Below are 20,088 nucleotides of genomic sequence, written 5' to 3' on the forward strand. Positions count from 1 at the left end.
ATTTTCTTTCCTGATAACAGTTCTGGGGTAATATCACTTCAAGGGAAGCACAGGAAGACAGACTGGTCCCTGAACTGTCTTTTCTAACTTGTCTGTTCAACAAGCTCACCCATCAAAGTGTAGCTTGAAGCATTACCATGACCAACAGTGGCTAGCTGTCTTCATTTCATAAACCATGGTCATCAGTGGGGATGGAACTTACCAAATTCAGCATCAAAACCACAAGCCATCTATTTAGGTACTTCTACGGCGTCTATCACCACAGTAATATGGTGGTAAACTTGAGGTAAAGGAGCAACTCTGACAGATGCAGCATGAGTAGCAGGGTGTTGTGATTCCAGGTGTCAGCCACTAGAAAGAGTTGTGGGCATGTGCAGAGACACTTCACATAAGCCTTGCCATTCAGGTTCAGACAAGTGGTCCATCTATTAAACAACCACCGCCCCACATAAGAGACAACCGCTTTAGCTCTAGAGAATGAATTCAGTCTCAGCCCCAGAGGAGGTGCTTCTAAGGCAGAGTTGAGGCCTCCTGATGGGCAATGTGGGGAAAGATTGCCCTGCACGGCTCCGCTGGGCCTGCTCTGTGCCTAACCAAAGGAAGGTCAGTCCGGTGGCACGTCTCCCATGCGTACTCTATAAAACAAAAGCATCCATGACTCTTTACCATGTGATATTCAAAACAAGCAAGCAGGGCTTTCTTTCCTCCTCTTATGACAGTCTGCTTCATTCACCCCATCCACTTGAGCTTCCGCAGACATGAGGAAATCTGTGCTGCCAAGTACCTTTCACCCACCCTGTCCCCATCAACAGGAATGTCAAGCGGTGCAACAGAAAGAGATGTTAGGGTAAAACCCTATGTGACGGAGTCCCACGGAGATCGTGCCCTTGAACCACTTGCGTGCAGCCTGTCAGGACTCTAGTGCTTCAGAGTCTGCTTCTTGGGTCTCCACACAGCAGTGCCACAGCCTCCTGACTCTGACCTCGCAGTGTTCAGCACCCCTGCTCCACCTGGAGCTCCCCCTGTGGAACCCCCCTTGGATGGGTCCCAGGGAGCTCCTCATGCCCAAAGGGCCATGCACCCTACCTTGCAGTCAGAAGCGACTCACAGCCAGCATGAAAGTCAGAAGGGTTTTTTAGTTCTCAGGCTCACAGCGTAGAAAGACTTTGCTAGCTATCAGCCTCAACAAGGAGTTACAGCAGCAGCCCCCTGGAAAGCCCCATTCTCAGGGCTTCCTCCTTACCGGGCCTCCACGGGGGACTGTCCTCTTTCCCACCCCCCAGACCTGACCCCTAGCCCATCCCCAGTCCTTTGTCTCCTTCCCGGGAAAGGTGGCCACGCCTCTTGGTCACAACCTGTTGCAACTGGATGGGCCAAGGCAGGGGATCCTGGTTAGGTCTGCGTACTGGTGGCTGGGAAAGGCCCATCTACCCGCTAGTGGTCTCTGAAATGATCACACACAGGGGTCCCATCACCAATATACATGAGTAATATATGAGGGGAAACCAAGGCACACACACAGCATTCAGAGAAAACCCCAAGAATATCTCCACTTTGTCACACCCTCACACTGGTTTGGTTCAGTATTGTCTTCTATCAACCTGCTATACACGTTTAGCAACTACTGTGGCTCACACCGAGTTCATTTTCATTTTAATATACCATACAGAAAGGCAGCCTAAATATATATCCCCAGATCTAAAGCGTATAATCTGTAAACTACAGGAAAAGGCAGATCATTTCCATTAGTTTCTTATGTAGCAAAAACCACAATTTACACCCAAAGCATATAATTATATTCAAATTCTAAAAGACAGTATTGGAAGTACTTTAAATTCATAGTTTGGGGGAAAGTCACTCAGGGGTATAAGCAGTTATGTTTTAATGTGCAAAAACAACACGCACACACAAAAAGAGAGAGAGCAAGAGAAGTAATTTGAGCAAACGGTGAGGGGGCCACGGCAAATTACAGAGCCACATTCCCAGTGCCTGTTTGGAATTCCGAGCAGCCGGCGCTCCCTTGTAAAATGTTCTCACTGTTCCTTTGAAAACAACAAAGGTGGCAATTGTGGCTAGACCCCATTCAGACTTCAGAACCATAGCGGAAAACACGCCAGTCTCCGTGTCTAGAATTCAAAGGTGTCCTTCCTCCTCTTCAGGAAAGGCTCGAACTTGGCTCCTCTTTGGGTTGCTTTGACATTCACCAAAGCATAAAAGTAAAAAAGGGATTTTCACATCTATATTGCTTCCTGCCTAGGATCTCAAAGCACCCTAATGGATGGAGCTGCTCAACCCTGGATGTCCTCATTTTAAAAGGTAGAGAAAATAAAGCAGGGAGAAGGAACACGACTTGTCCAAGATTACATGACAAGTCAAAGCTACTAGCCAACTTGAGGTTTACGGTGTAAACTTCAAGACCATCCTTCCTCTACTTTGAATTTAATATTCAGAGGATCCCAGTAGAATCATGGAAGCTAGAAAAGGAAAAGATCTATTAGATCTTCTAGTCCACCTCTCTGCCAGTGCAGGATACCCAGGACAATTTAAGCAGAAAGCAAGTCCTTTTAAAATCATAGCAAGTGAAGATGGAAAAAAGATGTAATAGCTCAAATCCACTCCACTTCTCAACCAAAACACAATTGCTCCCTGTCGTATATTCCCTAGTGCTTTGACCAATCCTGTTTTAAATTACTCAAACTTTGGGGCTTCCACCACTTCCACTGGGAGAATACTCTCCACCTTTAAATGTTCCAGCAAGAGATGACTCTCTCCCAGACCAGTTCCTGCTTGAAGCTACATTGGAGTGTGGACTACAGTGTTTATGACACCACAGCATGTTATCATTACAATCATAATGTTGCTTATATTGGGTATTTTGATGCCACTGTAGCAGGATGAAAAAAACTGGAGAAAAATGAAAAAAGCTGGCTGATGATTTTAACAAAATTTCTTTTAGTAATGAGTTACATACAGTGGAAGAGAAAATGATGACTAACATGGGGACGTTAAAAAAGATTGCCATTTTAATTTTGTAATGATAATGATTGTGTAGCTAGAGTGTGTGTGTGTGTGTGTGTGTGTGTGTGTGTGTGTGTGTGTGGGTGTGTGTGTGGGTGTGTGTGTGTGTGTGTGTCCGTCCCCCAAAGCAGCAGAAAACTTTTTTACATCCTAAAACTGATATACACACTACACACCAGTATCCTTTCACCTATCTTTGAAACACAGCCATCTCCAAAATGGAACATAGCAGCTGTTTCACAGCTCAGACAATCACTAACCAAAAGCAGAGAAGATGGCATGAAGAACAACCCTCCAATTAACTCAGAGGGAAAGAAAGCCATGACCTTATTCTTACTCAGGACTAACTCTCCCCATACTTTTGCAAAGTGTACCATGGGATTTTTAATAAAACCAAGGAACCAGAAACTTTTTGTTTCCTCTGGAAGACAGCACTCCTACAGCACAGCACCCCGTACCACCATGATGGGGTAGTAGTTCAGAATTAACTAAGGATGTCATTTATTGAAACAATACTGTCTGGTCCTGCAGCACCTTAAGTTTTTCTTGCTTGACCCAGGAACCCCTTAATGCCAGCTGGTAAGGGGGTTGCAGGAATGTCCTGATTCTGGTAGGTACATTCGAATTCACCAAAAAATGTCATGAGAGGTCTTACATGAAAGCATGGGTCACACTGGTCATCAATACCATTGTGAAATGCATGTATAGATACATTTCACAATGGTATCAGATACATGTAAAGAGTTATATGTATATACTGAAAATATGTTATAATGGCAGAGCTGGCTAACAGGTTTTCTGTCAGGCAAGAGAGATTTATTCGCTTGTCTCTCTGTCGGATGTAAATTAAGCATTGTAAGCCAATACAATGAATGTCCATTTAAATACCAAATCAGCAGAGAAATGTGAAATCAACAGGGAAGCAGCACACAGGAAAAATAAGCCAGGGGTGTTATCCTGATTCTAGGTACTGACAATGAACTTTGGGGATATAAGTAGAAGCAAAGAAGGAAGTAAATTTATAGGAAGTAAACAGGCAGTGCATTTACATTCATAAAAATGGGATCTCAACCAACCTTGGTATAAGGGCTGCAGAAGACATTGGACGAGATAAAACGTCTTTAAAAAGGTTAACCTCTTAAGTTTAGTCTCTAGAAAGTGTACCATGATTTTGCTTTAGATGTAATCATTTGTATCCAATATTCTTACTCATTATCACTTGAATGTATGATAATAAATGTATTGCGGTTTTCATTAGGAATATATCTCAGTGCTGTGATATTAAACTGGGGCTGATCCCGAATGGAATCATAGAAGCTGGTATGTGCTTTGGCCTGTTGGGGACAGCAGATCTGGCGTTCAGTGGATAAGGGCACTGGACACTACAGAGGAATAATTCAAAGGGACTCAGGGACTGAAGTACACCTATTGTTAATCTGCAAGGCTGGCAGGTTAATCTGCAAGGGCTGGCAGAACCCAGAAGAGAGAGTTTAGCTGGCTAACAGGCTGCTGGTGTCAGGGAACTGACAACCAGCTAAGCACAAGCAAGACTACCTCATGGGGGTGAGGGTAACAACATGATGCACAGTCCTGGGTACCCCGAGAACTGTCACAGGTACCCACTCAGTACTGGAGCCTGAATGAGCAAGTCTGCGCCCCAGTCAATCTCCACCTAGTCCTGGTGGGGGACAGTCAATACATTATACAACATGGGATGGCAGAATGAGGTGCCAAAGAGCCCAGTTAGAAAAAGTCCCATACAAAAAAACATAAATAATAAATAAAATAACAACTCCTTAAGGAAACAGTTTTGGTGTGTCCAAGAATTTCTGAGTGTTCGATTGTTACATTGGACTTCTTCAAAAGAACCCAAAAGACTCACTCGATGGCCGCAAGACACAACTACTGTCACCTGAAGAAGCCTAAATTTTCAGCAGCGACTAATGATTTTGGATGCTTCTGTTTCTGGGTGCCAAGCTTGAGACAACTCAAAGAAGCTTGATCTGTCGGAGGGCGTGTTCTGAAAACTCAGCCACCTTTAAAATGTTCAAGTTGGGCTCCCAAATGCTTAGGGTACATCAACACGGAATTTTGGCGCGAGCCTCCCAGGCTGCGTCAAGACACTCAGGGGAGTGAGGTTGTGGCTGTGGCTGTGGCTGGGGCGAGGGCTTTGCAGGCCACCCACATCCTTAGGCTTCAACTCCAAAGCTCCAGCCCAGGCTACAACCTCGAAGCAGCTGTTTGTGGAGCGCTGACAACTCAGACTGGGAGGCTTGCTCCAAAATACTGGGTAGATATACCCATAGGTGCCCAGAACTACCAGTCACTTTTGAAAATGTAGGGTTCGTTGTTAATCCATCGCATAGTCATAGAAACTAGATAGACTGTTGGCTTTTCACTACTGCCCAACTGCATTGCAAGCCAAACATAAGCTGCAAATGAAATTAATGCGATGGGTCACAGACTGCTCTGTGCAGAATTTGTTTCCAGTTTGCTAAACCTACCAGAGCTTAGTAAGCAAACTGTACTCAGGAGAACCCGAGTGGTGGAATATCAAGGGATGGTCCTTTTTGGAATTGGGATCTAGGCAGGACTGAAAGACAAGTCAATGCTATGGATCAGAAAGCAAGTCACTGACTGAACTGTATGGGGATGGGGGAAGGCAGGGTACTAGCAAAATGTGCATTAGCAGAGCTGGAGGAGAAGCCAAAACTGGAACAGTAGGATGTGCAGGTCAGAACTGGGGTGCGTTAGCAGAGCTGTGTGTGGGAAGCTTGCACATCATTAATTAGAGAACGTTCCTCATTTGCACAAGCACTAGTTTTCCTTCACCAACCAAAAAAAAGAAATTAGTAATGTTACAACCCTCGTCAATGTTTCATGTAAGGTGACTAGAAATGACAGGACTTGTGAGAAGTGACTAAGGCCTCTGAGTTGCCACCTACAAGCTCTGGTGACTCCTCGCTGCCAATCCTGACGAGGAGCCCTTGCATTTCACCGTGACTCGCCCAACAGCTTGAACAAGTCTGGGTCCTGGCAAGGTAAAAACACCACCTCTTCCCTAGCCACCCCTGCTGAGCAGATCCGAGGGCCTGGACCAATTGCACATGGTGTCACGCGACAGTGCTGCGCATCCCCCACTCACTGAGGCAAGGGAGAGAAAAATATGGCTGGAGGAGAAAAGGAGAAACCAAATTAATTAATTCATCACTAAGACAAAATACATACAAATCTCCTCATTTTATCTGCCAACGGGAGGCATGCATTATTCAGCAGCCTAGTGCAGGCAAAGAAAACAGAGTGAGAGGCTGGCAAGCCATTGATGCAGGCTTTGGGAAAGTAGCTGACTCAGCAGGGGGCTAAGCAATCTCATGGGGGGGCCCCCGTTAGCTGTTCTGGAGTGGATGAAACCTTATTGTATCTGGTGTGCAGATGAGCCCACCCAAAACTTAGCTCTACCATGGACTTCTTTTCCTGCTTCGAAAGCCAGGTCCCAGAAGCCCCCTCGCTGAGGCTGGGGTGTGGCTTTCCCTTGTGACAGAGATCCCGCTCTGCTTTGGCTGGTCCACACACAGAATGGGGATTTCCCTCTACCTGTAGAACTGGCTTTGGCATCAGTCTTCTGTTCAAACCTTGATTTGCTCAGCGGCTGACAGGGATGTGCACCTGGCACAGGGAATCATTACACACAGACCTGCTCCTCTATACACTATGTTGTACCAAGTTCCAGCATTCACAGGTTGCAGCTAAGCCCACTGGAAAGCAGCATCGTGGTGATTTCAACATTAACCCTTACAATACCGGCACTGGGCAAACTGATCATTACCTGTTCTGTTCATTCCCTCTGAAGCACCTGGCATTGGCCACTGTCAGAAGACAAGATACCGGGCTAGATGGACCACTGGTCTCACCCAGTGTGGCCGTTCTTATCTTCTTATGTACTACCAGCTCTGGTCTCCATCCTGCACCACTGAAATCAATGGGAGTTTCGTCACTGATTTCTGTGGAAGCCCAAAAGGGGCCCCAAAAAGGCTTAGGGGGACACCTATTCTTCAGTTCCCTAAAAAGCTATACGCTACAATGACTGCCTCCTAAGAGACTGTGGGTTTCCACACTGATTAACAGTTTTGGGTATCTCTTTTCCTTGCATATGCACAAAAAAACCAGAGTGCATAAGAAACTCGGAAGAGGCTCTGGAGACAAAGTTCCTTCTAAAACTGTCCTCTGGATGGTCACAGCCTGGTTGGTGTAGGCAGTACAGAGGGGGCAAAGAGGATGGAAAGGCTTTGAAGGGCCAAACTACTTGGAGATTTGAGGTCTCAGCCTGCCCCAACTATCGATTTCAATGAGAGCAGGAGCAGGCCCTTTAGTTTAATTCACCAAAGAAGAAATCAAAATCTCAATAAACCAGACAGCCACTTGTCACATAAACTCTCTCTCTCACACACACACACACCATCCGCACCCCACCTCCCTGATAACTGATTCTGCAAAGCTGTCACAGGTCCAAATTCCAAGAGCCTCTAACGTACAACATGGAAGGAAAACACAGATATAAACCAAATGTGTGTTTTGGTAAAAAGACCAGCTGTCTTCCTGGTCCCTTTCTCCTTTCTCGCTCTTGCTCATTCACAGAGAGGGTTCCATGCCAACCTTCCTGTATGGCACGATTAGGAAAAAGGAAGTCCCAGACTGGCTCATGTGTTGGCATCAGCTCACAGAGCCCTCCACTTCCCTTGCCTTGTTACTGCAACAAGGGTGCAAAGAAAATGCCCCAGGTCCCTGAATGAAGTTGACAACAGCTTTTATCTTTCTCAAATGAGGATTTGCTGGCCTTTGGGAAGGTGATGAAGTTGGGAGGCGGTGTGATGGCTCACGGTGCCGGCTCTAGAGCAGTAAGGAAGCTATTTACTCCCTCGTGGACCATTCCCTGCCAAATTATAACAGGGCTATACAGTAAAACGTTTAGTTTCATGTGTGACACCCTCACTCACATGTGGTCTGTGAACCAAACTTCTCCTCCTTGCCACAGATTAACACACATTCCGCTGGAGAGATCTAGAGGACAAAGAGCACAGGCAGCTCTGGGTGAGGAGAGGAAGGGTGCCTGTCAAAACTGTTGGACAGGATGGGTTGGAGGGAAAGGAAGCCCATGACTAGAAGAGAAGGGGATGCTGCAGGTCAGGACTGAACACTGGCAGAGCTGCCGTAGGGACCAGGACTGGAACAAAAGAGGGTACGTTGGCAAAGCAGTGGAACGGATGCAGGGATACTAGACAGAAGGGTTGCACGTCAGGACTGAGGTGCACTGGCAGAGCAGTGTGGGGAATCCAGGATTGGAATAGCAGGAGCTGTCACTGGTCAGGATTAAAGGTGCATTGGCAGAGTTGTAGAAGAGAGCCCAGGACTGGAACAGCAGTGAGTGCTGCAGGTCTAGACTGAGGTGAACTGGCAGAACCACTGAAGAGAGGGATGAGCTCAGAACTAAAATAGAAAGGAGATGCTGCAGGTCAGGAATGAGCACAAGCAAAACTGTGGTATGGCTCAGGACTGGAATAGCAGAGGGCACATTGGCAGAACTGTATACAAGGGACAAGAATAAAATATCTAGGAGTGCTGCAGGTCAGCATGGAGATGCATTGGCAGAGCTGTAGCCGAGAACCCAGAATGGGAATAACAAGGGATGCTACGTAACAAGGCTAAACTGCCGTTATGTGGAGATATGGGATTGAAAACAGTGGTGCTGCAGGTCAGGATGGTGCCCAGCCAGATCTGTAGATAGAACTAGCGGCATTTTCCCAACCTACCCATCTCATACTTTCATCATGAGCCTCAAAATTCATCTCAAAATTCCAGGAAAGCATACCTAGCCACTGCAGGTAGAGCCAATCAATGCCACCCATTGAGCTCCATCCCCATCCACGAAACACTCATCTGCAGCTCAGCTGTTCATTATTATTAACCATGTTTACTACAATGGTGCCTAAGGACCAGCCAAGAGCCGGCCCCACTGTGTGCTAGGCACAGACAGCAGACAGTCGAGCTCACCATCTAAGCAGACAGGACAGAGCGGGGTGGGGTAAGGGGTGGACGCACAGCGACCAATGGGATGGCTGTGCCAGAAGCATCGCTGGAGGTGCTCAGCTCATTTCCCAGCCTTGAGCAACGTGCCCCGTCTGCCTTGGCCCTGGCGGAGGTGTGAGGCTAAGGAGCCTGGAATTCACACCTTGATGCCCGGCAGCTGCAGCTCTGCCTGGGGAAACTCCTTCCAAAAGGCCAGGCGCTCAGCTGCCTGCGCCTCCTTGCCCACCGTCCCAATGCTCTCTGCTTCGGGGTCAGGAGGGAGCCAAGTGCAAACAGGCAGGCGCTGAGCACCTGCAGCACGGGAGGGAAAGGGGAGGAAGCCGCTTAACCAGCCCGGGCCAGGCGAACGCCTCCCACCCGGGCACGGAGGGCCGGCTACCGCAGAGCAGAGCGCAGGGCGACCGGGGAATCGAGCTCGCCTCACTGCTCCGGCATTCCCCAGCAGCTCCGTTTAACCCTTCGCACTCCCCTGGGGAACGCGGGAACATTGCGTTTACACCAGCTCCGCATTGCTCAGCCCGCCAGAGAGCACAAGGACAGCCCAGACGACTCTGCCTTCCTCCCCTGCGGCCCGTGCTCCCTCCTCCCACGCTCCCCGTGCCGGGCTGCCTTTAAATACCGTCGCTCTTATTTTGCAGGGAGCCAATGCCGGGCGCAGCAGGGGCGAGCGAGAAGCCGGCAGCAGGAGACGCGTTTCCCGTCACACGCTCCCAGCTGCCTGACAACTTCATCCGACAGCAGCGAGGCAGAGCCGGCGGGCGAGCGCCAGCCAGTGCCGGCATCTGCCTCCCGCTGGAGCTTCTCCGCCACGGCGGCTCGGGGCTAGCGGGGAGAGGGCGCGGGGTGCAAGTAACTCAGCTGCTAAAAGCACCGGACAGGGCTCGGCACGTTCCCCGCAGCGGAGCCTCGGCAAGGGGGGGCCACTGTATGCTGGGCCGCCCCGCCCTGCTGCAGAGAGGCGCCCCGGGCAGACTAAGGCCCCGGTCTAACGTGCTTTACCAAGTGCAGCCCGGCCCGAGCAGCTGCTGTACGGAGCCCGCGGGCGGCTACGGAGCGGGCGGCCAGAGGGTGCCCGGCAGGGTGTGCGAATCGCCCAGGCACGCGTGCCGCTCACCGCCCCACACACGCTGCTTTCCCTGTGGGCGGGGTGTGTGTGTGTGTGTGTGAGAGAGGGAGAGAGAGAGAGACACACACACACACACACCCCAAGTGGGCTAGAATGTCCTAACCTACCCCAGGGGAAGCGGCACCTGCCCGTGCAGAGTCACGCTCCCAGCTCCCGGCCCCAGCGGCGGCACCGACCCCCCTGGCAGTGCATCCCCGCCGGGTCAATCCCCCCCTCCCCGGGCCACAGTCCCGGCTGCCGAGCTGCGTGGGACTTTTCTCACAGCCCTGGCGCCGCCCGCGGTAAGTCCATGCGGCTGCCCCACAGCAGGCCAGCTCTGATCGGCCTGAAGAACTTGGCAGTTCACACCGGGTGTTTTTTGGTGGGGGGGGGGTAAGGGAAGGCGGGCGATGGGGTAAATGAAAGGAGATGGGGAGGAGGGGAGAGAAAGTCACAACATCTGTTCTCAAGTCCCCCCCCCCCCCATGCCATAGCTGCTCCGCAGGGAAAACAAAAAGGTTAGAAGGAAAGAGAGCGAGAACCCACCGTGTCCTCCTCGCCGGGAGACCGGCGAGCGGTAGAGAGAGATAGGCACGGAGTGGTGCTTGCTGCCGTGGAAGTGATGCTCATGCTGAGCCTGAGACACAGACGAGGAAGAGGAGGGAGAAGAAGCCACGTTAGAGGAACTCCAAACCGAGCTGGCGATACATCCCCAAAAAAGGGAGCACATCCACAGGGTCCAGGCCGGCTGGCGTCCGGGGCAGAGGCGGGGCTCTACTCTCAGGTGCATGGTCAATGCACTGGGCACCTACGGACGGGCGGTTTGAATTCCAGCCGGGAAGACAGAACACGGTTCATGATGTCAAGGGGCCCATCCCAGCAGCCGAGAGAGTCACTTCCAAGGTGGGAGGGTGTGTGCGGGGAGGGGCGGGGGGGGAAGGTTAACAAACAACACGCAAAAATTAAAGGTCGATGTTTCCCAGGGCTGGCTCTACTGTGCCAGGGACCCTGCTGCTGCTGCACCAAGCCTCCAGGAGAGACCAGGAAAGCCGCGTCAGGAAGAAGGCTCCTGGATCTGTCACTTGTCAGGTTCCTCCAGGATCACAGAGGACTTTCCCTGCCTGGGATCCGTGTCTCTCACGTGAGAGGGGCAAAAGAAAAAAATAGCCACAGACCCCAGGAAGGTTTGTGTTTTTTTTAAATCCCAATTAAAAGGGGTTTCTGTTGCATTTCCACTAGCAAGTGTTGCAATGCAGAATTGCTAGGCGCGCGCCCAGACACACACAAATCTGGATTGTTAGCCGCCTTCCTCGGGATCCAGGCGGCAGAGAACTCGGGCTGGTGAACTCTGCGTGGTCTGGAAGGGCACTGCCAGATCTTCCCCTACAAGAGGGAGAGGGAGACAGAGCGAAGAGGAAAAGAGCAAGGGAAGAAGTCCAGAATCCACAGCAGAGACACAGAGCCAGATGGAGCAGGATGCTCAGAGGGCAGCTCACTAAGTGAAGGCAATCAGGAAGGAAGCCCAGGTGAAGTGAAGAGCGGACTTAGGGAGCCAAATTCACAAATGGGCGAGCCGCACGCAAATAGGTTCACTCCAGAGAGCGAATCAGTGAAGCCCAAACACTCTGCAGAGGCAATGGCTGGTTCGGGAGAAAGGAGGGGCTGGAGTCCCACCCCCTCCATTCATATACATCTTCCTCTCACTCTCTCTCACACACACATTCCCTCCCTGGAATCTACTCTGGCTAACGATGCTTTCTCAATGTCTCTATGATTTCAGTATAAGAAAAAGAATATCAATGTAAGTCACAACTAGCCCCCCTGCGGCCAACGCCAGGTTGTTCCCTGCAGTCCATTTATGACTGCAAATAATAATACTACATCATCATCATCATCACAATAACACATCAGGACGAGACAAAAGTCGTGAAACAAAACAGAAAAGCCAATCTCGCGCGGGCACAGGAAGCAAATCAGTTGCTGATACTGACCCTGACCTCTCCGCATCAGCACCTCCAAGTTGAAAACGTTCTTGAAAGGAGTCCCTAAGCACATCGTCTCATCTGTCTCTAGCTAATTGCTAATACAAGTGTCACCACTGTCTCCAGGACTCGCATCTCTTCGCAGAGCTTCGGTGTAAACCGTGGTAAACACGAGTTGAAACACACAAACGTAAGGTGAGCCTGATTTTCAGAAATGCTGAGCACCTACAACTCCAACTGAAGGCAATGGGAACTGCAAGTACTCAGCAAATCTGAAGAAATCAGGCTGCGTGTGTCCTGGAGTGAAATCAGGGCGGAGAACACGCCCTGTTCCATACACACACAGTGGAGAGATGATCTGACAATCCAGAACCCCAAAGGGCAACTGGGCACATTCCAACCCCATCTCATCCCTAGTCAAATGACTTCTGAAATATAATTACAGTCTTTGTATCACCAATCACACCGGGGAGGAAGAAACAAAAGAGGCATCTTTCTAACGCAGGAAAAAGAGCTAAGAGTAGAAGGAAAGGAGGGGAAAAGCCTTTTCTCTGAAACTCCAGTACTGAGAGTGGGAGCCGGCAAGATTAGTCAGCTTCGTCTGTGCTCTCACTACGCAGCCTTCTGATCAAAAGGAGAGAAATTCCCCCCCCCCCGCCCCCCTCTGTTTGTTTGGCATCTACAATGTGGAAGCAGCAAAGAGGAGAGGGCAAGGGAGAAAACTGAAAAGGGGAGGGGAGAGAGAGAGACTGCCAAATGGTGTGGCCATCTGTGACACAGGGAGAAGGTTTATGCCAGGTCTTCAACCAGCTCTCACCGAGGGTATGCACAGCTCTGGACTGATGCACCAGAGACTAATTGAGCAGATAGGAACTCTCTCACCATGCAATCTAAATTTGTAGGAACATTAGAGGAAGCAACAACCCTGTATCCAAATGATTTGAAGAAATCTAGAGAGTTCACAACAACAGGAGCAGAGGGGGAGAGTGAAATTACAAGGGGCAGGCTGCTGTGTGGGGAAATATGTTTTCTGCTGTGGTCTGAAATGTGTTGGGGGAACTGATGCAGTCAGATGCAATCTACTGCAGATGCAGAGCAGAAGGCTTTCACCCCAGCATCCCTAAGCACAGTATAAGCATGTTTAACCAGACCTTTTATTAACTGGAAGGAAGTACCTTCCTAAATTTTGGATATTCTGCTAAACAAAGGCTTATGTGCCTTCAACTACCTTCTTGCACCAGAGGCATATGGCAACCTGGAATAACTGTGCTCATTAAACCTCTACATTGCTTTTATATAATGTTGTTTGTTATGTTTCTACAACAAACAGGTAAGTCCAAACCAGCGTCTTTGCACTCACTGCACTGAATCCTCAGGAAGCCAGAACCGTAGTCAAATGGTCAGATTCTGCCTTTCATAAATCATAATTCTGCTCAGTACTTACAGCACTTTTCACTCACAGATCTTAAACTACTTAGCAATTTGCATTACAAGTATCTCCATTTAACATGGGGAAGCTGAGGCCCAGACAGGTGAAGAGACTTGCACAAGCTCACTCAATGCATCTGTGGCAGACCTAGAAAGAGAACCCAGGTCTTCAGACTCCCATTTGGATGCTCTAACCACTGGACCACACTGCCTCTCAATATCTTCATTACTAGTCACCAACCCTGCCTCATAAATAAACAAACAAAGGAACCTCTTTCTGTGTCTGAGAGTTTGCATTCTGTTGTCTCTGGAGATGCACAAACAAACCAGAAACCTACTCAACTTATATAAACTCTTCTAATTTCACAGGTATTTATCAGACAGAGTTAATGTTTTTGGAAATTGATTTTGATTTGGTACAGTGCAGACATAAGTCATTTTTAGATGGACCTCAGAGCCAATTCACTGATAGGCAGTTGAGAGGAATAACCATTTCTGATACATTACGATCATTTTAGAATTGGCAACTGGAACCTCACACCTGGAGTTTTTAGCTTAATGTGACATGTTTGTAATTTATTTTCTATTTACTCATTTGATAGTCTAAGCTATCTAAAGCAGTGACTAGAGCAGTCAGGGGCTGATCACTGAGGGTTGGAGGAAGTTTTCCAGAAAGCAAGACTATTCTAGTTTGCATTCATCTAAAAATCATGCAGGGAACTTAAAGAGCTGTACACGTTAATTAAGTTACAAATTAATTTAGCCTTACAACATCTCCATAAGTGAGGGGTATTATTATCCCATTTCAAAGACAGGCAGACTGAGGCACACTGAAGTTAAATGAGACAGTGGAACAACAGAAGCAAAGAGTCCTGACTCTCAGCTCTGCTGTTCTAACCTCTAGACCTCACTATCTCTCAGAGCTTGGTACAGAGCCTGAGTCCTGTCTCCTGTTCTACCCACTAGTCCCCAGTCCTTCTCCCCAAAAGTTCTGACCCACTCAATTCTAAGGTATGATCAAGTATAATATCTTGAAATGTTTGTCACATCGTCAGATTGTGGGGAATTGGATCATTCTCTGAGAGAAGATTTTAAAATGTAGCCCATTATCAAACAGCTTATTTCTAAAATACAGACAATATATCATTTAAAAATAACTAACCCAGCCAGTGATGAGGACAATACAAATCTGCTGTTTCATGACTATGCATTCGCTCACTGGCTGGTTCACCATATTACAAGCTCAGTCGCTGATTCCCTCAATGACAAGCGATAGCAGGTTCAGAAGATTTAAAAGCTAAGGCCTGATCCTGTTCCCATGGAAGCAATGGCAAAACTCTTTTTAACTTCCATGGGAGCAGAGTTTGTTTTAAGAACTGTACTAACATTAGCGTCAGGTACAGGCGCAACCTCTGGGAAATGGCAGGGGAGTTTCCTCTCCCTCTCCTCCCCTCCAACTGTTTTGCCTGAAGACTGGGGTAGAAAAGTAGAAAGGCTTCTTCCCCTTCCCTTACAACATGCCCTCCTCCTGCTGTTAATCCCCATTAAATGCCCTCTCAGAATGGGGGTGGAGTATGGAGGTCGAGAGACAGGGACACACAAAAGAGGTGCAATTTAGGTGATCATTTAAAACTGCCCTAGCCTGGGCCAGGGGCTGCACTGGGCCTGACAGCCCTGAAATAGGGGGGGTGTGTGGTTTGCATCTCCATTTGTCACCATTTGGCTAGAAACTGGTGGACCAGTTGCCTCTGGGAAACAGGAGAGGGGCAAAGAGAAACAACCGGCACAAATATTTTTTTTAAAAGGGCAAAACTGTGAAGTAGGCTATAAATACATCACTGGGTTCTGGTGACACCATAAAGCATTGGAATGTCACTCTGCCTTGCTTTATTAAGTGTCAGTGGATGTATTTACTGCACTGTAATTCACAGTTGACCCATTTATTTAGCACCACCATTGCAGGAAGAGGGCAGATTTCAATTGTATTTACCCTCTCGGTGATGAGGGGAAGTTTATCATCACGAGGGGAAGTTTTAACAACATCATTCCCAAGGGATTTACTTTAAAAGGGGATTTTTAGTTTTCCCAGATGCATAGGAGTTTGGTGCATGAAAGACTTGTTCTGTAAAATAAGTTTATTCTTTAAATGAGGGTGATCTCTCTCTCTCTCTCTTTCTGTCTCTATCTAATAATGACATAGGAATCTCATTGGTTTAATTTGGTTCAGCTAAGCATACATCATTTCAGATGCTTTTGGGTCTGCAGAACTGGGATGAATATGTCAGGTTGCTTCCGGTCAGGTTGGAAATACCCCGGGGATAGTTTTCCTTGTGATAGTTTGCCATGTTGACCAGAACCACAAAGAGCTGCAAAAATGAAAAATAATGGGGAAAAATTACATCTTTTGGAACTTCAGAAGGCATCTCATTTGCATCTAGTTCTGGAGAGATTCTTACTTTGACAACCATGATTTATTAGAAACTATACAGGTAGGATAATCACTTTGCTGCACATTAGGGTCACTCAGATCTTCCCAACAACAGAGGACACTTAATGCCTCTAGCTTTAAAAACATAGGCTCCTAGTTCATAAGTCAAAGGAGAATCTCCATGAACTTTTAGCAGTATTGGGCCTATGACACAGTGGAACAGTTCTGATGACATCCAGCAGAGGCCAGTAGTGATACATACACATTAGTGAGGGATAAAATAATCAGATAAAATAGGAAACGGACTCAAAACCTCTCCCCAAACTCAAAATTAGTCTCTCGAGGTTCAAAATAGTCCAATTCATTTTTAAAAAATTTTCATTTTAAAATTTCATTTAATTTTATCATTCATTTCATTTCATTTTCATCAATTTCACTTTAAAAAAATGAATAGAGAAGCAGGTGGGAAGAACAATTTCTAGCTGTGATCTTTATAGCGAGGATTGAACAAAGCAAGGTAGAGATGAGATTACATGTTTTAGAGCAGCAGTTCTCAACCGGGGGCCCACAGCCTCCCAAGCTGGTTTCAGGGGGTCCGTAAGCCCTGCTGCCCCATGGGGAGAAGCCCTGAGCCCATGGGTGGAGTTGGAGAGGACACGGGAGCACTGTAACCCCAAACTGCAGTGCCTTAACCAGAGCAGGGCAGTCCGGGGAGCAGCTCCACACCCCCACACACACTCCTCCTCCTCCTCTCGCCCTCACTCTCCCCAGCCAGGCCTCCTTCAGGCAGGTCAGAGGCCAGAAGCCAGAGCCATGCAGTACAGGGCAGCTGCTGCTCTGGTTGGTGCCATGGAGTGGGCAGCCATGTCACTCATCCCTTCTGCTGCTGGTGCTCCTCAGCTGAAAGCCCCCTTTCATGGTTGTCACAGCTGGTAAGAGTTGCCCAGGCAGGGGACCTGACTCTCGGGCTGGTAGAGCCCTCAGGGAGCAGTGACCATGGGGGGGGGGGGGGCCTTCTCTATCCTCTAGCACACAGCACTTAGCTACCCTCTCCCTGCACACAGCCTCTAGCCACCCCCTCCCTGCACCCTGAGTTACCCCCCGTCTGCACACAGCCCCTAGGTATCCTTGCCTGCATTCTGAGTGGTTTTCAAACGATGAGCTAACCCCCCCTTTGACTTATAATTTGTGGTTGCACACACCCCCGCCCCAAGAGGCTGGGTGGCTTGCTGGCATGTGTCAGGATGTGGAGATGGTGCTCCCTCCTCAGGCCCCACCCAAGCCCCACCAGGTCCTGCCCCCACCCCCCAATAGAAGTCAAATCACATCTATGGGCCATCCTGCCCAGTGTCCCACAAATACCCCCTCCCAGTACACACACACGCCCCTCCAGCACCCCCATATGCCCCCTCTCAGTACACACACACCCCTCCAGTGCCCCCCAAATGTCCCCTTCCATTTTGTTTGAAACTTTGTTTAAATAAATTGAAGCTATGTTTCAATAAATAGTTTGGGCTACTTTTGGACTAGTTGCTAAGTGACTTTGGACTATTAATGCAGTAGAAATGTAGCTACCCTGAGGGTGAGTGCTGGGCAGGACCAAAGCCCCCTAGGGCCAGGACCGATCAAAACCACCCCAGGGCCTCCACTACCAGACTATTTACTGGGTTGCAACAAGCCATAAACATTTACAAATGGGTCCTGAGCCCAAAAAGGTTGAGGGTACATCTACACTGACGGTGGCAAAGCCTGTCTCCCTGACATATCCATCCCAGTTCCACCAGTTCATCACTGATTGGTGGAGCAATCCAGAAGTCGACGCTGTTAATCCACCCCCTCAAGTGGCGTAGCACTGTGTCGTTGGGAACACGATTCCCGTTGGCGCAGTGCAGTGAAGATGGCTCGCAGAAGAAAAGCACAGCAGTCGACGGGAGTTCCGCAAGCTACTGTGTGTAGTTTGCATAACTCCCGTCGACGGCCGCCAAATCGCCGGGTAAGTGTAGACAACATCTGAGAACCACTGCTTTAGAGGACAAAAGTATCAGCACAGTCTGTATAGATCACTGGTGGAACAGGATAGCTGCACATCTGTCTCCCTCTCTGACCCCAAGAACATATGCTACACTGAAGAACAATAAGTGGACAAATTCTACTCATTCTCACACAAATGCAACTCTCATGGATCAGTGGCGTGGGTAAATTTAACTCATGGTCCATTCTTTTGAGGACAAACAAGCAACCCCCCCCAAAAAAGGGGGAGACAGAGAACATTATTAAAATGTTAGTTTAGCATTAATAAGACATTAAGTCCAAATTACAGATATGTTTAAGATTGTCCTCTGTCCCCCCACATCTCAGTGGAAAGAAACACATCCAGGCACAGAAATGAGATAAGCAGGCAGTTCCGTCTCTGGATGCCAGCTACATTAACACCTTCAAAAATCTCCAATCAACATTGCACAGGCTTATCATCATTGCCTGGGAGCACAGACTGCTGCAAGCAGCCAGTATGGAGGCTTGGGGCATGGTTCCACTCTCACACTAATGTACATCAGGAGCAGCTCAAGGAAGTCAGTGGAATTATGTTTTTGTAAGTGAGAGGGGAAGTAGGCCTTTGTCAGGAGGGAAACGCCAGCTGATCATAGCTCCAGGAGTTGGTTATCCCTGAGTTGGACCCCACAGGAAATGCAAAACTGTGTGGTAGGAGGTGCAAAGGTAACAATTGGAATCAGAGGACAATTCCTCTGAATTGTCAGAGGAAGGGAAAGGAAGGTTCAGTTCCTTAAGTATACAACTTTCTAGTGACTGGAAACTTTACAAGATCAGAATTTTTTCTGAGATTTCACTACTTCCACTTCGTGTCCTGGTAGACACAAGGTAGCACAGACATGGGTGAAAATATAAACACAAAGAAAGTAATCCAATTTTTATGAACCTTAGATAAAGATTCTGCGTTTGAAGATTGGTCTGATTTGTAGTGAAAGTTCAAGTTGGCTGTTTCTTGGTCTGAATCAGTCCTATTCGGGGCACCTTCCGGGAAGGCCTGAGTGCGGGGCCAGTCTGAGGAGCAGAACTCAGCCTTTTTGGCCAAGTCTCACTGGCCATATGATTTGTGAGGTCTCAAGGTGGTGGAAAAGGTTAGAAATCAGGTCATGAGTTCTCTCTGCATCTAGTCCCTCTGCTAGACAAAGAATCAAACTGTATTTTACTGATCCATTTCCCTAAAGAGTGGGGTATAAAGTGCCTTACTTTGGCATAACTCACATTGACTTCAGTGGGAGCTGCTGCTCAGATCCTGCATTTAGAGACTCTAGAACCTCTGATGTTTTTTCTTCATTTAATTTAGGTCAAAATGCTTCTATTAAAAACGCTCCAGGTGTTAATAGGTTCAGAGAGGCAACATTGTAGAATAAGCAAAGGAGTGGGAGTCTGTCTTGCCTGCATTCTGTCCCCTTGCTCTGAATCTGATAATTATTCAATCCCCTTCCTGAATCTCTCCCACCATAACTGTCACCCTTGCCTGCGGCACAAAAGCCCAGGATTGAATGGACCATGGGGAAAGAACTGTGGTCTGTACTCAGGACTTAGCTTTCCTTATTCTTGATAGTGTTAGATACAGGGCAGCAGACTTCCTGACAACCTCTGCAATTTGCATGATCTGTGGTGAGAGGAGCTGCCGCAAATTTATCCCTAGTGTAACTTCCACCAATTTACACTAGGTATAAAATTAGCCCACATTGTCTACAGGATCTGTCTTATCTGGATACTATAACTGTGTGGCATCCACCTCTCGCAGGCATCCCTTCTGGTCAGGTGTATCTGCAGTCTTTAGTCAGTCCCGGAGTTGGTATCGGGTCACACCCGCAGGGCTTCCTACCTGGAGGCAATGGTTTTGCCCTCTCTGGGCCCTTCTGGCCCCAGCTTGCTCACTGGGCTGCTAAATAGTTCAGCTCCCATTCTGGGGGCTTATCACTGTCTGATTGTAGGCCATTTCCCAGTGGCTTATGGGTGTGTGTGGAGGATGATGACATAGGACCACCCAC

At 48.3% G+C, this 20,088-nt stretch overlaps 1 protein-coding gene and 1 long non-coding RNA gene across 12 annotated transcripts in view; one reads left to right on the plus strand and one right to left on the minus strand.

Moving 5' to 3' along the window:
- NRXN3 (neurexin 3) overlaps window positions 1–20,088 on the minus strand; it is a 1,218,301-nt gene that overhangs the window by 447,679 nt on the left and 750,534 nt on the right. The window lies entirely within an intron of this gene.
- LOC137142551 (uncharacterized) lies at window positions 9,230–10,003 on the plus strand. Its single transcript, XR_010916960.1, has 2 exons — window positions 9,230–9,378; window positions 9,741–10,003. It is a non-coding gene; the product is annotated as an uncharacterized lncRNA (long non-coding RNA).

This window comes from Emydura macquarii, unplaced genomic scaffold (genome assembly GCF_026122565.2).
Source record: "Emydura macquarii macquarii isolate MOO-44397 ecotype Brisbane River unplaced genomic scaffold, CSIRO-AGI_Emac_v2 contig_374, whole genome shotgun sequence".
Lineage (NCBI taxonomy): Eukaryota > Metazoa > Chordata > Testudines > Chelidae > Emydura > Emydura macquarii.